The following is a 17,803-nucleotide window of genomic DNA, read 5'->3' as shown; positions in this document are numbered from 1 at the left end:
CCGCATCCTCATGGCTGAGGGCTGCAGGAACAAGGGCCACACCTCACTGATCTGTCTATTCCCCAGGTAAGCACAGGACTAGTCAGTCAATAGTCAAGTCAATGTGGAAATGTACCCTAATACATTCTCAAGCACAATCTCATCAAACAGGCAGAAGAATAGTGGTCCTGAAATACACCTCAGCTTCAACTCACTGGTAATAAACAACCAAGACCAACACAAAAGAGTCTCAATGTGGGGAACGTTTTGGAGCAGTTGTACAGAAATAGTGGCTATAAAAAGGTCAGACCTGTTAAGCATATTACCTGATATTATGAGGTGCGCAAATACAGGACAGCAAATACATCCCTCACAGTTTTGCTGTATTTGATACATGGAAATCGCATTTGCCATACCATACTGTGATCTAGAACTTCGTCCAGAAAGATCGAAACTGACCTTGCTATGAGAAGGTGCTTACAGGAGAATTTGGATAAGCATTTTGCAAGAGAAACGGAAGCAATACTGTCATCTCCTTTCTACTCAAAGATGAGAATGGGGAAGTGACATATGTGCAAATCTTACGCTGAGTCTACACTCAGTGTCTATGTAAGGAATGAATCTATGCAGGTATCTCAGTCAAGTCTCCTTTCTGAGTCTGAGGGCTATCATATCAGATTTATCTGTTATATCTATGCCAATAGTGGTGATCTCTTTCAGAGTAGGGACAAAAGCTATAGTCCATACTGCACCTGATCCTCTGATAGAAGTTAAGGTGAGAAGAGTGTTGAAGCAGGCCCGCATCACTCTAGAACCCATCACCATGTGTGTTGTGGTGGAGTCAGCTCCAGTCTCTGGAGATGCTCAGGGTATGTGAACGAATGCATTCAAAGTCTTCATAGAAATCTCTGGTCTGATGTTGGTGTGCACAACATAAGATTTTTTTTGACCTTTATCCTATCGTTTTCTAGCAGTGTTACATTCTTGCAAACAGGATCTCAGATAGACCGGTAAGATAAAGCACTTAAAACTGGACCTGCCCTGTGTGGGCTGAGATAGAAAGCCTGGAGCCCTGCTGGCCAGAAGGTCCCCTTCTCACCCCACCCCTCCTTGCTCTCCCTCCCCACGCTTCCTGGAAAGGCTCCTGAGGTGTATTTGTTTTAACTGTCCTGCCATCTAGAGGATCCACAAAAATACTCCTCTCTGTTGTAACACGCAGACTTGATGCCATATAGACATTTAGCCCAAGACTCTAATCTAAAATTCCTTGAATGAGTTATGTCCAGCCTGAGCTTTTGCTAGCCCAAGTGGGCCGGGCTGCAAAACAGTGCTGGTTAGACATGCAGAATGCTACTCAATTTTTCTGTTGTCTCAACAAGGAGTGAGCAACTAAGACCCAGGGTTCAAATAAATCACCAGTTGATAAACAAGGACTACACATCTATAATTTGGGCTAGATATTCTAACCCAGGAGCAAAATGAACAAAATCTCAGAAAATTGTATCATCTGCAATCAAGAAGTAAGGCCTAGAAAAGAAACAATGAGGAATTGTCATAAGAGCATGTAATCTTTGCATGATTTCTCTGTTGTGAGAAATCAACAGAGTTTAATTGTTAGAAATGCCAAGCAATGTCTTTAAAATATTATTTCCCTTATATACAACGCTATGCCAAACATTTTGACTGCCTTCAGCTGATGCCAGGTTTGTGGGCTCTGTAATTTACTTTGGGAGTGAGATAGGACTCAAGGATTTAAACTACAAATATATATAACTAAATTTTATATCTAGCAGGAAAGAGTAGATAAGAGTGACCTTTTTTTTTTGCCCAGAGGAAGTATCATTTTCCATCTCCCAAAAACATGTTTCAAATTATGCTAACACACCAGCTATGTAACAATTTATTCATTTCCATTCATTGATCATCCCAGCACTATTTCCTGTTTACTAAGGAATCATCACGATTATTCCAAAATCTCAAATGGCTATTTTGAAGCCAATCTCCCAAGCGAGCAATGTCTTTTTCCCTCTAAAACATTTTAAAATATTTTGAAATATATTCTTGAAATTCCATTTATTTTTAAATATTTTATTTTGAATTATTTCAAACAGATGACCAATATCCATGTACTTTCCACCCAGCTTTAACAAGTATCAGTTTTTTGCCACCTTTGCATCAGATTTTTTATGACCCCTCTATAAACAGGTCTGTGAAGAAAAACTCCAGTAGGCGATACAACTGTATTCTTTGACATAAGGGTATTAGGAGCTGTTAGACTCCACATCTTTAAGGTTTTTAAGGATCAGAAAGCTAATTCATTGTAGAACTAACTTCATTACAAATATTTTAAATAAATGTAAATAGGAAGACAGAGACAAAGACATTTTAAAATGTATTGTACCCTTCCTGTCTCGGGTGCCTGGATGAACTTTCAAAATAAATGTCCTAGACAACAGAACCATAGGCTAGTTTCTTTTACCTCCTTCTGTGTCTGCTTCCTGTGGTGTAGTGACATCCTGGATAGAAATAAAATAACCAATATCACAGAGTCTCTTGGGAAGAAAACCAACTCTAAACAGGGATTTTTTATGGAGAGAAGAGATACCTAAACCTGTGGTCACAAAGGCACAAACTAGTTGCAGTAAGGTTAATAATTGTGTTTTTTTAAAAAATGTATTTTGGGCTCAAGTCGATACCAAAGAACTAGGAAGAGTGAAAATGTGCATCTCCTCACTCGAATGACAGTCGGAAAATCGAGCCACTGCCCTTTTTAGAAACAAAATAAAACAAAAAACACAACAATAGCTATATTTAAAAGGAACACAAAGGCTGGACTTCTTCCGGGGAAAGGGAAGCTCGCTTAACAATTGGGAGTGAGTGCGGATATTTTCATCCCTTAAAAGATACTGTTTCTCATAGGCTGCTACCTTGTCATCTGCTGAACTTACCAACAAGCGCTGAAGATGAGACAGTCAGACAACCCCTCCCTCCTCACTGCCCCTCCTGCTATCCCCTCGCCTTTATCCACAAGCACAGGAAATACTGCACATCGCAGGAAGCTCCGGTTTGATATGTTCACATCCTCCCTTGTTAGGAGGCTCTGACAGCACACTTAGAGCTGGGGGGCTGTGTCCCAGCCCGATGGCTTCACTGAGCACAAGTCATACGTTCTCGCTCCCTCAAGGGCACTCTGAAGGAAAGGATGGCCAAGCATGTTTTCCTTTTCAATACATCCCTATTATCTGTGTCTGTGAAATTTTGAACCTGGAAACTTTCTACGAATGGAGCATCACAGGCTTAAATCAGAAAGACTATTTCAGAATTCACTGCTCCCTATTTAAAACTACAAATGAACTGGCCCCAGAAAAATTGCAGGGGGATCAGAGTAGACGATGAGAGAAGAAAATCTCACTCTAGGCAGAGATCCAGTATAGGCTGGCCATTCTGAGCAAAGTGGCACTTGTGTATTATTAATATTTCCCAAACAGCCTCTGAACACGTCGTGGTACTAGACTATGGTAAATCCATTATCCATTGTAGACAGAGGAGGTCTCTCTTGAGATCAAAAAAAAAAAAAAAAAAAAAAAAAAAAACCACAGGAAAATTGGTCCCTAAAGAGTCTGAGAAAAACAAAAAAACAAATCAGAATCAGTCTCAGTTTTTCCCTTTCCATGGCTTCTACACCCAAGAAACATTAGAAGAATATAAATCACAAACATGGAGACCAGTGAGTAATACTCATTTCTACACTGAAGTCCCAAATCTCAAACGTGAAAATGGATAGAAGAAAAAGATGTATGTCCGTATCAGGCAAGAGTAGAGAGGAGGGGCAGCAGAACAAGACCAAAAACAAACACACACAATAGATAGGGCTTTGGGGCTTATGCGGTATCCAGGTTTCTTTTTCATCCTATATGAACATGTTTAGGAAAGTCTACATCCTTGAGGAATACTCACAATCTTTAACTCTGAAAAAAAAAAAAAGGCACTTCTACCTTCTCTCTACATACCAGTCTGATCGTCGTTCACCGCAGAACACACAACTCCAAAGGGATCAATTCAAATTCCTCTCCAAATAAAAACTGGAATTCCACGGAGTGTCTACTGTTAGGATTCAGAGACCACACTATCTCATGAACCTACAGAAAAGATATTTATCTGAGCAATTCATCTCCAACAAATATCTACATGGCCTTAGGTTAAACCCCAACTCATATGAGTCTCCCCTTCCCAATTTGAAAAGTGATATGTAAGATTGTTTCAGGGTGTACATTCTATGATGCCCCCTTGAAGAATGAGGAAAATGACATCAAAAGTTCAAAATGCACCAACTTCACTCAACTAAGAGCAGTTAGTTTGTCAGCCTTGGGGATCTTAAAGGGTGTGCATAGAGAAGCAAGAGAGATTTTCAGTGGTCAAGAAAAAAGCAACTTATGTGTGGCTGCATATTTTTATGTCAACTGCTGGTTACTGGAATAGCAGGAGCAACCCAAGAGATTTAAGACTGGATATTAGAAGAAATCATTCAGGTGAACATTTACTTGCTTTAGTGACGAATTTATCATATAATGACAGTTTTCAATTCTCTATTCTCTGGATTTCAAAATAAGAAGCAACTCACTTTTTCACTATGATTTTGAGTGTTAAAGCAAAAAAAAAAAAAAAAGGAGAGTATAAGAACAACAGGGGAGAAGACTCAAAATATTCTGGTAGAATTAGTGCTATTTTTTACATGATCCGACAGTAAATTGGTACAGCTCATAGCAACCAGGCACAGTGGAGATGAGGCACAGAACATCAGACATGCAGAGGTGAAGATACATTGTGTTAAAGTTACATCAGGAACAGCAAATTCTTATTTAGGAGCAGCACTGTATAGCTGACAGACATGCACCCTCCTACACAGACCAGATTTAATAATATCTTTTTGTTAGCAGCATACCTTTCAAGCACCAGTGCACTGGGAATGTCTCAACTTGACAAGACCTCACTGAGCAGCCTGTTCTAAAATGATTTCACTCCACCTGTTGCTTTACTGATACAAGGGTGTTTTCCTAGTATAGTCCTCCACGTGAACGCTCCAGATGGACTGCCTCCCAAGCAATGCTCCCTCTGATTTCTCCAGTCGTGGCCAGACGGTCATATGCAACATGAGCACAGAGTATGAACATCAAACATACATGTACGGAGTTCCCAGGAGAGGTACCCTGAGAGCAAGCAAAGTATAAATGAGTACATAAAAGCCTTGGGCACCACAACAGGTAGTCAAGTACCTAAATGGGAAAGAAAAGGGAGCACCAAAGAGAAAAAAAGAGGTGGAAGTCTAAAGATAGAGCCTGTCCGACAACTTGGCCCATTTATCATTATCACCGAGAGAGCCCAACATGACTTCCCGCTGAGTAGAGGTATAGGCAGTTATCTTAGCTGTTCCCAAATCCCACTTACACCATATCCAAACTAAAGCATCAAGAATAGAATGAACTAATATGCATTACCATTCTGACTTCAAAATATAAGGAAAATATATAGCTCTCATATTGTTAAATCTAGCCTACCCTAAAAATGACAGCACGAGAGCCTCCAATGAAAACACAAAAAAAGACTAACCTGGGATTCAGAAACTCTTTGCAATACGGATCATTAAGTTGCCGGAATGCCCAATGGTCTATTGAGGTTACACTGAGTTTACAATCACAACTTTTTCCAAGACTCCTGCAAGCCCTGGCAACAATCCCTTTGGATTTGCTCTCAAAGTTATGGGACGATCTCTAAATAAGAAACCCAGAAGGTAATGTGAAAAATATTAACCATAGTTATGCCTTGTCAATTTTCCCAATAAGCAGCAGATGAATTTCATTTACACATACACAGCATACGTAGCTTAACACATAATTATCTTTTTGCTTGAGTTAATAATTATCAGCTATCAAGAAAGACTCATTTCCGTATCAGAGCTCCTGAGTACCTCTGTCATAATAATCTAAGTCAGCTGAAATAAGTCCCTATTTTGTTTTCCATATTTTTCAGCATAAATGAGACAAGTAGCAAGAAACCAGAGTAATGTTTCCATTCACATGATAAGAGCAAAAGGCACCAAACTATCCAACAGAGATAATTTTTTTAAGTAGCTATAAGTTTTGCCTTTGCTCTTTTTTTTTTAAACTACAAGAGGGGTAGGGGGTGGGATATAATTGTTCCCAAAGCGCGAAATGACTCATTTTCTATACAATATACCCAAAGGGCCTACTGCTGCACAGCCAACGTGTGCAAAGTCAGAAAGTAAGAGTTCAGTAAAGAACAGTGATGGGTTTTGGAATCAGGCTGATAGGAAAGTACACTGCAGTTCTGTCATGTACTAGTTATATGACGTTAGGAAATCACTCAAACCTAATTTGTAGGTTTTACAGAATCTCAAGTATAAAATGGTCTAACACCAACCCTGCAGGATTATCTTGAAGTTAAATAAAATATTGTACATCAAGTGCCAAATAGCTAGCCAGGTGCTCTATAAACAAGAACGATTTTAACACATTTGTTTATATCTACACCTCATCTACTCCCTCTATCCCAAATTAACATAGTTATTGTAACTCCACCTAAGTTAACATGAAATGATCCCAATACATTTCACCACAATGTTGCTTTCTCCACTGCAAATTCCTGCAAGAGTACCCCCCTCCCAACCTCCAACCCTTCTCACCCAAACCCGACTCTGATGACCTCAAGAATTAGAAGTGCTGTGCTTTGCAAAATCAGAAGAAATAAATGAAAGTATTTCTGACAATAGTTCATCATTAAAATCTGCTCTGGAGCAAAGCAATAACATATGGTTAAGAGGCTAAATTTCAGTCCAACGGTCAAATTCAATTTGACTGACTGCTATTAAATCACTGCTGCCAAATCATGATCATGTTTTTTTAATGATCTTACAAATTTTTTTAAATGCTAAAAAGCCCTTACCCACATCTAGCACTATACCAAATAACTACTATTCCAGATTTTCCCTTACTCAAACTTTTAAGCAAAAAATATGTTTAGATTATGGGGCTGCTGAGAATAGCAGTACGGAATAAGTTGTTATGTCATACATCGAAATGTCATAATGTTTTTCCTCTTATCATTCTAAAAGCACATTAACCACATTATCTCTCTGGACCAGCCCCTGTTTAGCCAGCACCCTTGGGGCAACAATGGCTACCCTAGAATTATTCCAATTTCCATGGAAGATCAGCCAAAAAGGCAGTATGTGTTGGGATACCTGCTGGCTCACTGAAATATGCCTTCTCAACTATCAACTCCTACTGGGTTGCTTTTGGAAGACTGCACCTCTTGATTGCATGAGACACCGTGACTTCTTTTGCATAAGAAGCACAACATTAAACGAAGCTTTTCTGATCAACGGATTTTAGAATGTATACAAGTCATTTGGAACGTAGCTATTCATTATATATACATACATATATACACCTACATATACACACATACCTACCTATACATATGGGTGTGCATATATACACACACACACACATATATATGTACCTACTTACTTGGTAGCCAACAAGTGCTAAGAGATAAAATGAGCATTTTGTAACTGATTAACCAATTATTGATGTTTTACCTTGCTTAACAAATGTAACCTCATTCATCCCATTCAGTTAATATACATGCTTCTACTCTTCAAAGAAATTAACAGAAGGGTCAATGACACAAGAATATGACCATTTATACTACAGATAGCTCTGCAATAAAGCACAGACAAGTTTAAAAAGCTGAATGTTTAGTCACTGCAGGCTGACTTCTTGTCTTGGGCAATTCTTGGCCTCATTCTGGGAGAACTGGTTCCCTTGAGCCTTCAAGGAGAAACAGGGTATTTGCACAGCCTCAAAATATTTCCCCCAACATATTATTTACTGTCATTGTTTTAACATATGCTCACAAATTCCTTGATACTCCTCCCTTGAGTAGGTGAAGTTTAATTCCCACCCCCTGAGTGTGAGTAGGACTCAGTGAACAGAGAATAGGAAGTCACCACAGTGGAGAAACCTGACAGATACCATCTTCATCGAGTGATCAGAGTTAACATTATCAGCAATGTCATGTTGATATCATGTGTGCCAACAAGAAAGGCACATCTTATCTGTGGTATTCCCCAAAAAATCCATAACCTCAATCCAATCATGAGAAACATCAGAAAAACCCAAGTGGAGGAACGTCCTACAAAATACATAACCACTATTCTGCAAGTGTCAAGCTCCAGAAAAGAATTAAAAACTGTCACAAATTAGAGGAGACTAAGGAGGCAAATAAATGCAACGCGGTATCCTGAGTTAAAACAACAAAGGGACTTCGGGGCGGGGGTGGGGGGGCATTCAACTGAAATCTGCAGTACACCAATGTTAATTTCTTAGTTTTGATAAATGTGCTGTTTATTTAAGATGTTATTTAATATGCGGGGAAGTGTATAAGGGAACTATCATTGCAACCTCCTCTAAAAAACAATCTAAGAAGTTTTAGGTAAATAAAAAGTTCAAAAATAAATAATTGAGCCTTAATATCACTTAGTATTAAATGAATCCACATACAAGATACTCTGCAACTCGACCACTTTCCTCACTTGTTGGAACAGATATATGCTAGGTTGCAAAGTGAGTTGCTTTTCATTGAAGACTATCTTCCCAAGATTACAGTTGTTTTTTTTTTTTAACTGAAGTGTAGTTGATTTACAATGTTAGTTTCAGGTGTACAGCAAAGTGATTCAGTTATACATGTACATATGTATATATTTTCTTTTCAGATTCTTTTCCATTATATGTTATTATAAGAAATTGCATATAGTTCCTGTCCTGTGCTATACAGTAGGTCCTTGTTGTTTATCTACCTTATATATAGTAATGTGTGTCTGTTAATCCCCAACCCCTAATTTATCCCTCCTTGCCCTTTCCCTTTTGGTAACCATAGTTTGTTTTCTATGTCTGTGATTCTGTTTTGGGTTTGTAAATAGAATTTGTATCATTTTTGTTAGATTTTCATATAAGCTATATTATATGATATTTGTCTTTGTCTGACTTACTTCACTCAATATAATAATGTCTAGGTCCACCCATGTTGCTGCAAATGGCGTTACTTCATTCTTTTTTATGGCTGAGTAATATTTCATTCTGTGTGTATACACACACACACACACATATATCTTCTTTATCCATTCATCTGTTGATGGACATTTAGGTTGTTTCCATGTACTTGGCTATTGTAAATAGTGTTGCTATGAACACTGGGGTGCATTTATCTCTAAAAGGAGACAAACTTTAGTAGCAAGTGTATGAACCACTGATGCAATATATCATAGCCAGTAGCCACAAAATCACACCCAGTAGCCACAAACAACAGTTTATTCATCCATTCAGCTAGCTTATAGTCGTGAACCACATGCTGTGTACTCTGACATATGCCAAGGATAAAAAGATCTACCCTTAACAGACAGAAAATCTAGTATGATCAGTCCAATAGCAATGCCCTCAGAAAAGCCTCCCTGACCTTCCCAGCCTCCCCCTTAGTTGTCCCACAACACTCTGTGCCTCCCACACTGAACTAAAATTGTTGGTTTTCTCACCTATATCATCTCATAAGTGATACTTGCCAAGGGCTATGCAGGTTCTGAGATTTACCTATTCGTAAGATAATAAGTTAGCCTATTACTGTTTCATGGATGCTGGCAGAAGGCATAAGCCTTCTGGATAAGAGACCAGGGACTTGATTACTCACAGCCAAAGCTTCCTGCTTATTTGTGTTGGTTCCTTTGCCCCCTCTGCCTTAGAGTGGTAGTTCAAAGAGCTCATCCTAGAATCATGTACATGCTGTGGGTTATGTCACAGGAAATGAACATTAAGCTTAGGAGACTCACTGTTCTTAACGGTAAGTGGAAGCAAGCCTGACCTTTGCCTAGGTGGGATGTTCCCTCATCCCGCATGGCTGCACACTGCCCCAGATAGAGGGTGGTCAGGGTCCTGCATCCCTGGCTTGTACAGCAAGAACCTGCAGGAATGCTCAGGACCCTTGTTGCCTCTCCCAACAATATTCCTGTGGTAGGGAGTTTTAGGCATTGCTGTACTCTGAGCACCTGGCCTGACACATGACACATGTAGACACGGGTTAAGTGTTTGTAAATGAATGAATACAGTTAGGAATCCTGAGTTTGAAGTCAAGGACAGCTGGTCGATATTATGACCATGTACACAGTCATTTAATCTCCTTAAACTTCATCCTCTTTAATTCCTAGGAAATGTTCAAAAATAGCTCAAGAAATGAAAAGATAATGAAAGAGTTCTCTCCAAGGATTTTTCCATCTCTAAAACTGGAAGTTTCTATAAATCTGTAAACAGCAGAATGCCACACAGCCAAGGTCTGTCTGATCGTGTCTCACAGATGTGACGCATGCTGTCTTCCCAACATGGGGGAAGAAATCTGTGATAACAAATTTAGAAATCTACTAATTTTGGTTATTCAAAGTTATTCATGATGACCTCAAATTTCACTATGAATTGCTGTAATAACTAAACTCCATAAACACAAAGCAGAAAACTCTTTATAATCCCAGAATTCTAAAGGAAAATACTAAAGCCACATAAATTATCCACTTAGCTAGCAACAGATGAATAGACAAAACCAACTCTCAAACTTCACGATTTTAAGAGACTAGCAGTGTTGTTATTATAAATGAAATATTTCCCTCCACGCACAACACGCAGGATGCAATATTTAAGGGATAATAGAGGGGGACAGGCTCTTGAGTCCCCTTCACAAGTACCAACAAAACAGTAAGATACAGATTCAATTTCCAAGAGGAATTCTCATCACAGGTTATGAAAAGCAGTAAACTGACATCCTCACTATTTGGGGAATGTACACCACACTCAGTCACGAAGTTAAGCAGTAGATAATGATATTTCATTAGCATCAATTCAACTCCTAGGTAACTGAAAATTCTGGGACCAATGTAGTGTTCTCATAACAAACCATGTGAAGGTATTCCTTCCATCCCACTTCAAATATGACAGCACACTAGGAAGACACAGTGGTAACCTCTATGTGTTCTCATCTTTTGAGTTATGTCGCCTTTCAACTGGAAAATGGACATTTGAGTTTTTCCTCATTTATGATATTGGCTTTTTTTAAAGAAAACCAAAAGAATGAGCATCACCAGGCAGTCCTTGGGTCTGTCTCTTACCTCAACAATATTGGGTGGAACAGACCCAACGATTTGCTCCCTGCTTGAGCCTCTGATCATCCTTTAATCTCCTCTCCAGCTGAAGCCTCCAGGACCATCTCCTTGCTTCTCAGAATAGTAACACCTTTTTTGTGGTTAGCTCCTTGTCTCCAATCAACCATGAGCTCCCACATCCACCAGAATTATTCCACCAGGTCAAAGCTGCCATCACCCACCTGGTCAACCTGCAGCTATGGGCTTCCCATACCTGTCTCTCTCTCCGGGCTTCTATTCCCACTGCAGAAGTACGGCCAGCCATGAGCTAGTGGAAAAATGCAAGGGTGCCAAACATCTCCAGAATATGCAAAACCAAGGCTGCAGCTGAGTCCTCTTCCAGGACGTGCAGAAGCTGCCTCAGGACGAGTGGGGTCACAGCCTGGGTGCCAACGAGGGGGCCGTGGCCCTGGGAGAAACCCTGAACCAGGGCCTGCTGAATCTGCATGCCCTGGGTTCACCCACAGAGACTCCCATCCCTGTGACTTCCTGGAGAAACACTTCCTGGATGAGGAGCTAAAATTCATCAAGGACAACCACCTGACCAAACTCCTCAGGCCAGCCTGAGACAGGGCTGGCTGAGGCCCCTCTGAAAGGCTCGCCCTTAAGCATGACTGGACTCCTTGGCCTCCGGACTTCTGCCTGAGTCTCTGCCTCCAGCCCAAAGGCAACTTCTTAACCAACCACAAACCCTCTCCCAAGCTGCAGACCAAATGGAAACAGCTTCCTTTTGCAGAAACAAATAGACAAGTGAATGTGAATCTTAGACAATGATATATACGAAGATTTTAATGCAGAGTATCAAGTGGGAAAGATGCCAACTTTGAATCCAGGCATACTTAAGTCTGAATCCTTACCCTGCTATATATTGTTACACACGTGAATTTTGTTCATATTATTTATTGTTATTTTTAAGGCTTAATTTCTACACATGCAGAGATAATGAAATCTACCCTACAGTTACAGTTCTGAATCAATGATACAGAAAGGAGTCTATGTGACACATCTTATACAGAGCCTGCACCCAGGAGGTACTCAGGAAATGGCAACACTTACTGTCATCAGCTTGTCAGCTTAACGTCATTTTTTCACAGGGTCACTAATGGCCACAGGGATCCATTTACACACATGTTCCTTGCTTATTTATCTTAAGCCTAACCCTTCTGAGAACACTGGATGTGTTAACTTAATGCACTTGGATAAAATAGAACCACTGCAAAATTTAAAGAAGCCAAGAGAACAGAATTATACGGTGAAAAAAAATTCCTTGATAAATCACCTTGCCTGTCCCTGTGCAGCGGGAAGGACCATTGTTGAATCCATTCTGGTCAAATAAAACCCAATTAATTTTGAAAGATTTCCAATCAAAATGATCCCCCAATACTTCCTTATATGCCCAGTTGACATCTCATGTACAAAATGCACACAAACATCTGACCTGTATCCCCTACACTTTAGATGAGCACATTTGGTCTTTTACCGTTGTTTTTAGGGCTTGAAACACATATGACAATTAGTAAATTACCTTTCAGGCTTTTTCCCTTGGCATCATAAACCTTTCATCAAAGATCTGATTTTTCCCATTTTTAATCATCTTTCAAGTTCTCTGTGTCACCTCTGTAGCCGTAGAGATTGAAAGAGGTCAATAAATCCCATAAAAGAGAAAATGAGCTAATGACATTCTGTTTTATATTCTAATTACATATGTCAGGATTATGTCATTATTTTAATGATAGCCCCATGTTAATGGCCTAATTTCAAACAGGACAACTGGCTTTTCTTGGTCATCACACTTACACACTCTACCCCAGCAGTTTGTTTTTCTTTGCCTACAAAATAATTCTTAACTCTGTATAGCACCTTCATAATTTTTCAATAATGCTACATGATCCCCACAACCATCCTGGAATTGAAGCAAGGCAGGTATTATTTCTAATTCACAGTTTTAAAAGATTAAAAAGGAAGTTCCAAGAGTTTCAATCCCTCAAGGACATGTAGCTAATAAGTGACAGTTGAGGTGACATCATTAATCAAATTCACCTTCCACTCTACTACCAAAATACACACAGTACATTTCAGGGGCACTTAATGAAACAGACGACTTTGTTATCACAATCCTAAGGTTATATTTGCCCTTTTCACAGCCTTTAAACTTATGTTTCATGCTTATTATATTAGAACAGGTTCCAAACTGACTTTCATTAAAGGCTTTACCAAAATAGCTCTTTTATTCTTTTTCTAGAGCAAGTAAAGAGAACTTATCAACTTCTATTTAAATATGACATGGATCAGGAGCACTCATTTGCTCTGCCCCCCAAAACCCTCCTTTATATGATGGTCATTTTTTAAAGGGAAGTATGAGTCCACAAGAGTAAAGAGACTGAGCGGGGAGACAGCAGCACTGAGAGCAATGTGTGAGATGCTGTTAACATGCAGATTTGATGACGCTGCCAGTTAGATGTTTATCCACCAGAACAGTATCTGGAACACAAGTCAAAACCCAAAAGATTCAATAATGTCCTGTCATTAAGATACTTCTAAGCAAGAATAATCAAGCTTATCTAATAATCTACATAAATAAACATTGGGTTCGTAAAATGAACCTGAGACACTTTGGTCACTGCTGATGGTCCTGTGGCTCAGCTCTGCAGGACTGGGCTCAGAGAGACAGCCACAACCGCCGAAAATGGAGACGGCGGGAAAATGGCTACTCAGGGACCAAAATCCATCATCAAACCAAGTATTATTTCAATGACTTTAATTTGCTATGAGAAACTTTTTAAGAAACAGATCAAACTGAATGAAAGCTGAGTACCTCTGGAGATAATAAAAGTCAACAGGTTGAATTGCCTACAGACGTTGATAGAAGTACAAAGGGAAAAATCAAAGTTAAAACTCATGGAAATATTCCAGGAGAGTGGCACCCTCGGAAAGCATGAAAACTCCTTGCCTTTTCCTATAACTTGCCCTATGCACCTCTTCCAACTGGCTGCTCCTAATTCATATCTTTTAATAATAAATCAGAAATCTAGGGGGAGAGGAAGACTCATGGAAATAAAGATAAAGTTAAAATCAGGAGCTTTCCATGCAAAATCCTCTCTGATGAGTATAAAATGTCTCTGATGACTGATGAATATACAAAGTGATGTAAAAAAAGATTCCTTTTTATAAAAGGCTTCTCAACTGATACAGCCCTTGGTGATAAAACAAAGATTAGAAGAAAAAGGTCAAGCACAAAATATTCAAATGAGAAACACCATATACAAAGCATTTAAGGGATCAGTATTTGCAGTGTCCGATTTTGCTAAAAAGTTGATGAGACCCCTGGCCAAAAGCATAAAGACATAGACCTTCTAATACTTTTCAAGGAAGATTAATTTGTGTAAAAAAAAAAAAAAAAAAGGAGAAAACAAAATAAAGTGTAATTTACACTGAGAGCTCAACAAGAAGGAAACAGACATGCTATAAATGCTGAAATGATATCTCTGGAAAAGACTGGATGTTTGCTGAAATTTTTGGATGACTTAGATGATGCAACCTGTAGAGACGATCTACATTTCCTTTCCCCACATTGTGGGGGAATAAAATGGACAGACTTTATCAAAGGAGCAAAAGAGGGAAACAATTCTATCTCATGAAAAAGCTAAAGAAGCACTAAAATAAAGCCGAAGAAGCCAATAAGGTAACCCACAATGGAGGAACAAAGAAGAGAGCTGGGAAGTACAAAGAGAGGTGCAAAAAACAGCACTGAAAAAAGTCACAGAGAATCAGCAAGAATCCTTCCACAAATGGAAATCGAAAGGTCACAGATCTAAAGGGAGCATAAAGGGAATTAAAGCTGCCTAGGCTGGGTTTGTTAAAGGAAACAGTTTCAGAGCAAGGAAAGGAAAACTGATAACGATGATGGACATGACAAAAATGAGGCAGCTGGACCAGTAAAGAGAGACAGAGAAGAACATTCATCAAAACAATAGAAAACACAGAATGGTGCCGGAGACCAGTAGGGGCAGCAAACAAGCTTCTAGGTATTCAGTTGTTTAATTATTGCTGGAGGTTTGAAAAAAGAAAAATCAAATTCAACCCACTTCAATGCCCAGCTGTAAGAAAGGAAAGAGTTGTGCTGTGTGTGGTCTAACCTGTCTTTTTGTTGTCATCGTCCAAATAAAGATTTTTTTATGTGTCGTTGTTTGTCTTATTTCAAATTATTCAAACATCAAAAGGGAAGGTTCTTCCACTAAACTGTCTTTGTTACATGAGATTATATTAGTGGAAAAAACTAGTAACATGCACACTGTATAAAAAGAGAAGAACAAAAAGAACTGAATCAATGAGGGCAAATCCGACTCAACTGTCCTGCTGCCTCATGGGAAAAGAGGTTCAAAGTTTAATTAAAAAGTACAGGCTGCCAGAGTGACAAGCTTTCTTTTCCCTTTCAGCCTAATTGCTGGCAAAAGGAGATGGAGGCAAAATACACATATAATATTATAATTAAAATCTACCCCCAAAATTACCTTTTCATAAAATTACCCTGAGGAAGACATATAGCTGCTTTTTTTTTTTGAAGGTCTAATTGGCTTTATTCAATGATTCACGAGTCAGGCAGCATCCCATCTAGTAAATAGAAGGGCTCTTCCTGTAACAGCTTTAAATAAAAATATGCCTGGACAACTGTGCTGAGCCCACCGTGGGCTAATGATTTCATCGGTACTTGTTCCACTTAAAATAAACAGCTTATAGACTTGCACATAAAAGATTTTGTCTCAAGTTTATTTTCAATATTGCTCCAGTGCATCCTGCTCACACTGTAAACATTTTTCTAGCTCTGGCTATCTGTGACATCTCGGGGGGAGAAAAGGATAAAGCATATGGCGTGATTTCAGTAACTCACCACTTGAAAAAAAGTGGGAGGCAGAAAATTTGCTAAAGAGCTAACTTTTTATGCCTGAATGTGAGAGTATCGTACCGTTTTCCAAGCTCATGAAACAGAGGTTAGAGCTGCAAGAACACTACTGTTCAAGAAGAAAAGCTGGAGGCATGACAAGCTACCAGCTGAAGGCTTACAGAAGGACTACTAAAAAGATTATCTGAAGACTCCCAAGCCTACCAGGAAAAGTAGGACTTCAAGCAAACTCATCCTCTTCCCATATCCTCCACTTATAAAAATGAGATGCCACTGTCCCTGGCCAGGACCTCAACCAAAGCAGAAAGCACCTGCATGTTGAAGACCCCAGCTGGCGGGTGCTGAAAAGGACTGCTTCCCCAAAAATGTTTCCCATGGTCTACGGTAGTAACTGAAATTCTACCAAGAGAGATTCATTTTGAGACTTTTTCCCCTTGTATTGAGAGTACGTAAAATAAAAGAATAGGCATAACATAAATACAGTTTAAAGAATTATTAAATAAACATAACTAACAGCTATCCAGGCCAAGAAATAGAATACTGCCGACAATCACGGCAGGCTCCCTCACCCCACCCCACCCCCACCGTGGGCCCCTCCCCAGTCATTACCCCTCATCGCTCCACTGGAGGAGACCACAACCCTGATTTTTGTAATAATCATTTTCTTGATTTTCATTTTACCATTTAAACATGCATGCCTAAATAATACAGTTTACTTTTTTTTCTCATGTTTGAACTTTATGTGAATAGGATCATACTGAGGTATTTTGGGTGTGTTCACATTATATTTGAGAGATTCATCTGTTTATTTATATATTCATTCCACTTAATGGGCACTTGAGTTGCTTCCATTTGTGGCTCTTCTGAACATTCACACACATGTCTTCTGGTGCACACGTGCTAGAATTTCTCTAGAGTACCTTCCAAAGTTGGAAGTATTTTACTGAAAAATGACCAACTGTCCTCAAAAGTTAATACATCCACGTACATGTACACCAACTGCGTGCGCAATAGGAATTCATTCTTTGAATTTATTAGTGGTCTTCAAAAATGTCACTGCTGTCGTGGAAATCTGAGTAGGAGAACAATACCACATTAAGCTACATATTCTCTTAGCAAAAGGTCTGCCGTCAGAATGGCAGATGAGAACTGGACCAGAGGAGTATGCACAGCACAGCGAATTCTGGAATAGAAAGTACTGTCTCAATTACAGTCCAAAGCATAGCACCTTGCCTGAGAGACCAAGTCTGGTTCACACATTCCATTGGCAGTGGCCATTCTTCATGGCATGTGGCAGACATTGAGATGAAGGAGAAAAACAGACGAATAACTATAGGGAGCCAAGTGCTAAAAGGGGAAAAGTCTGTATTTTATGACTTAACCGAAGGCCACCAACTTTTAAATGCTCAGCAACTCAGATCACCACCACTGATTATTCAAAAAAGGACTCAATAAATCAATTAAATCAGTTATATTATGCCCAAGGGTAACTTTCAATTTCTCAGGAACACAAAGATACAAAAATTCTATTATGTCTAACATTCAAGAAAAAAAGAAATTGGTCTTAATGAATAGAGTTAATTAAGCTTCTACCAAAAAAAAAAAAGAAAAAATCAGATAAATACTAAATCTAGGCACCATGGTTACCTACTAAGTAGAACTAAAAT

At 39.2% G+C, this 17,803-nt stretch overlaps 1 protein-coding gene and 1 pseudogene across 1 annotated transcript in view; one reads left to right on the top strand and one right to left on the bottom strand.

Moving 5' to 3' along the window:
- AVEN (apoptosis and caspase activation inhibitor) overlaps positions 1–17,803 on the bottom strand; it is a 152,905-nt gene that overhangs the window by 96,764 nt on the left and 38,338 nt on the right. The window lies entirely within an intron of this gene.
- Positions 11,516–16,812, top strand: LOC105077023 (lupus La protein homolog pseudogene; annotated as a pseudogene).

This window comes from Camelus bactrianus, chromosome 6 (genome assembly GCF_048773025.1).
Source record: "Camelus bactrianus isolate YW-2024 breed Bactrian camel chromosome 6, ASM4877302v1, whole genome shotgun sequence".
Taxonomy (NCBI): Eukaryota; Metazoa; Chordata; class Mammalia; order Artiodactyla; family Camelidae; genus Camelus; species Camelus bactrianus.
This window is presented reverse-complemented; position numbering and strand designations above follow the sequence as displayed.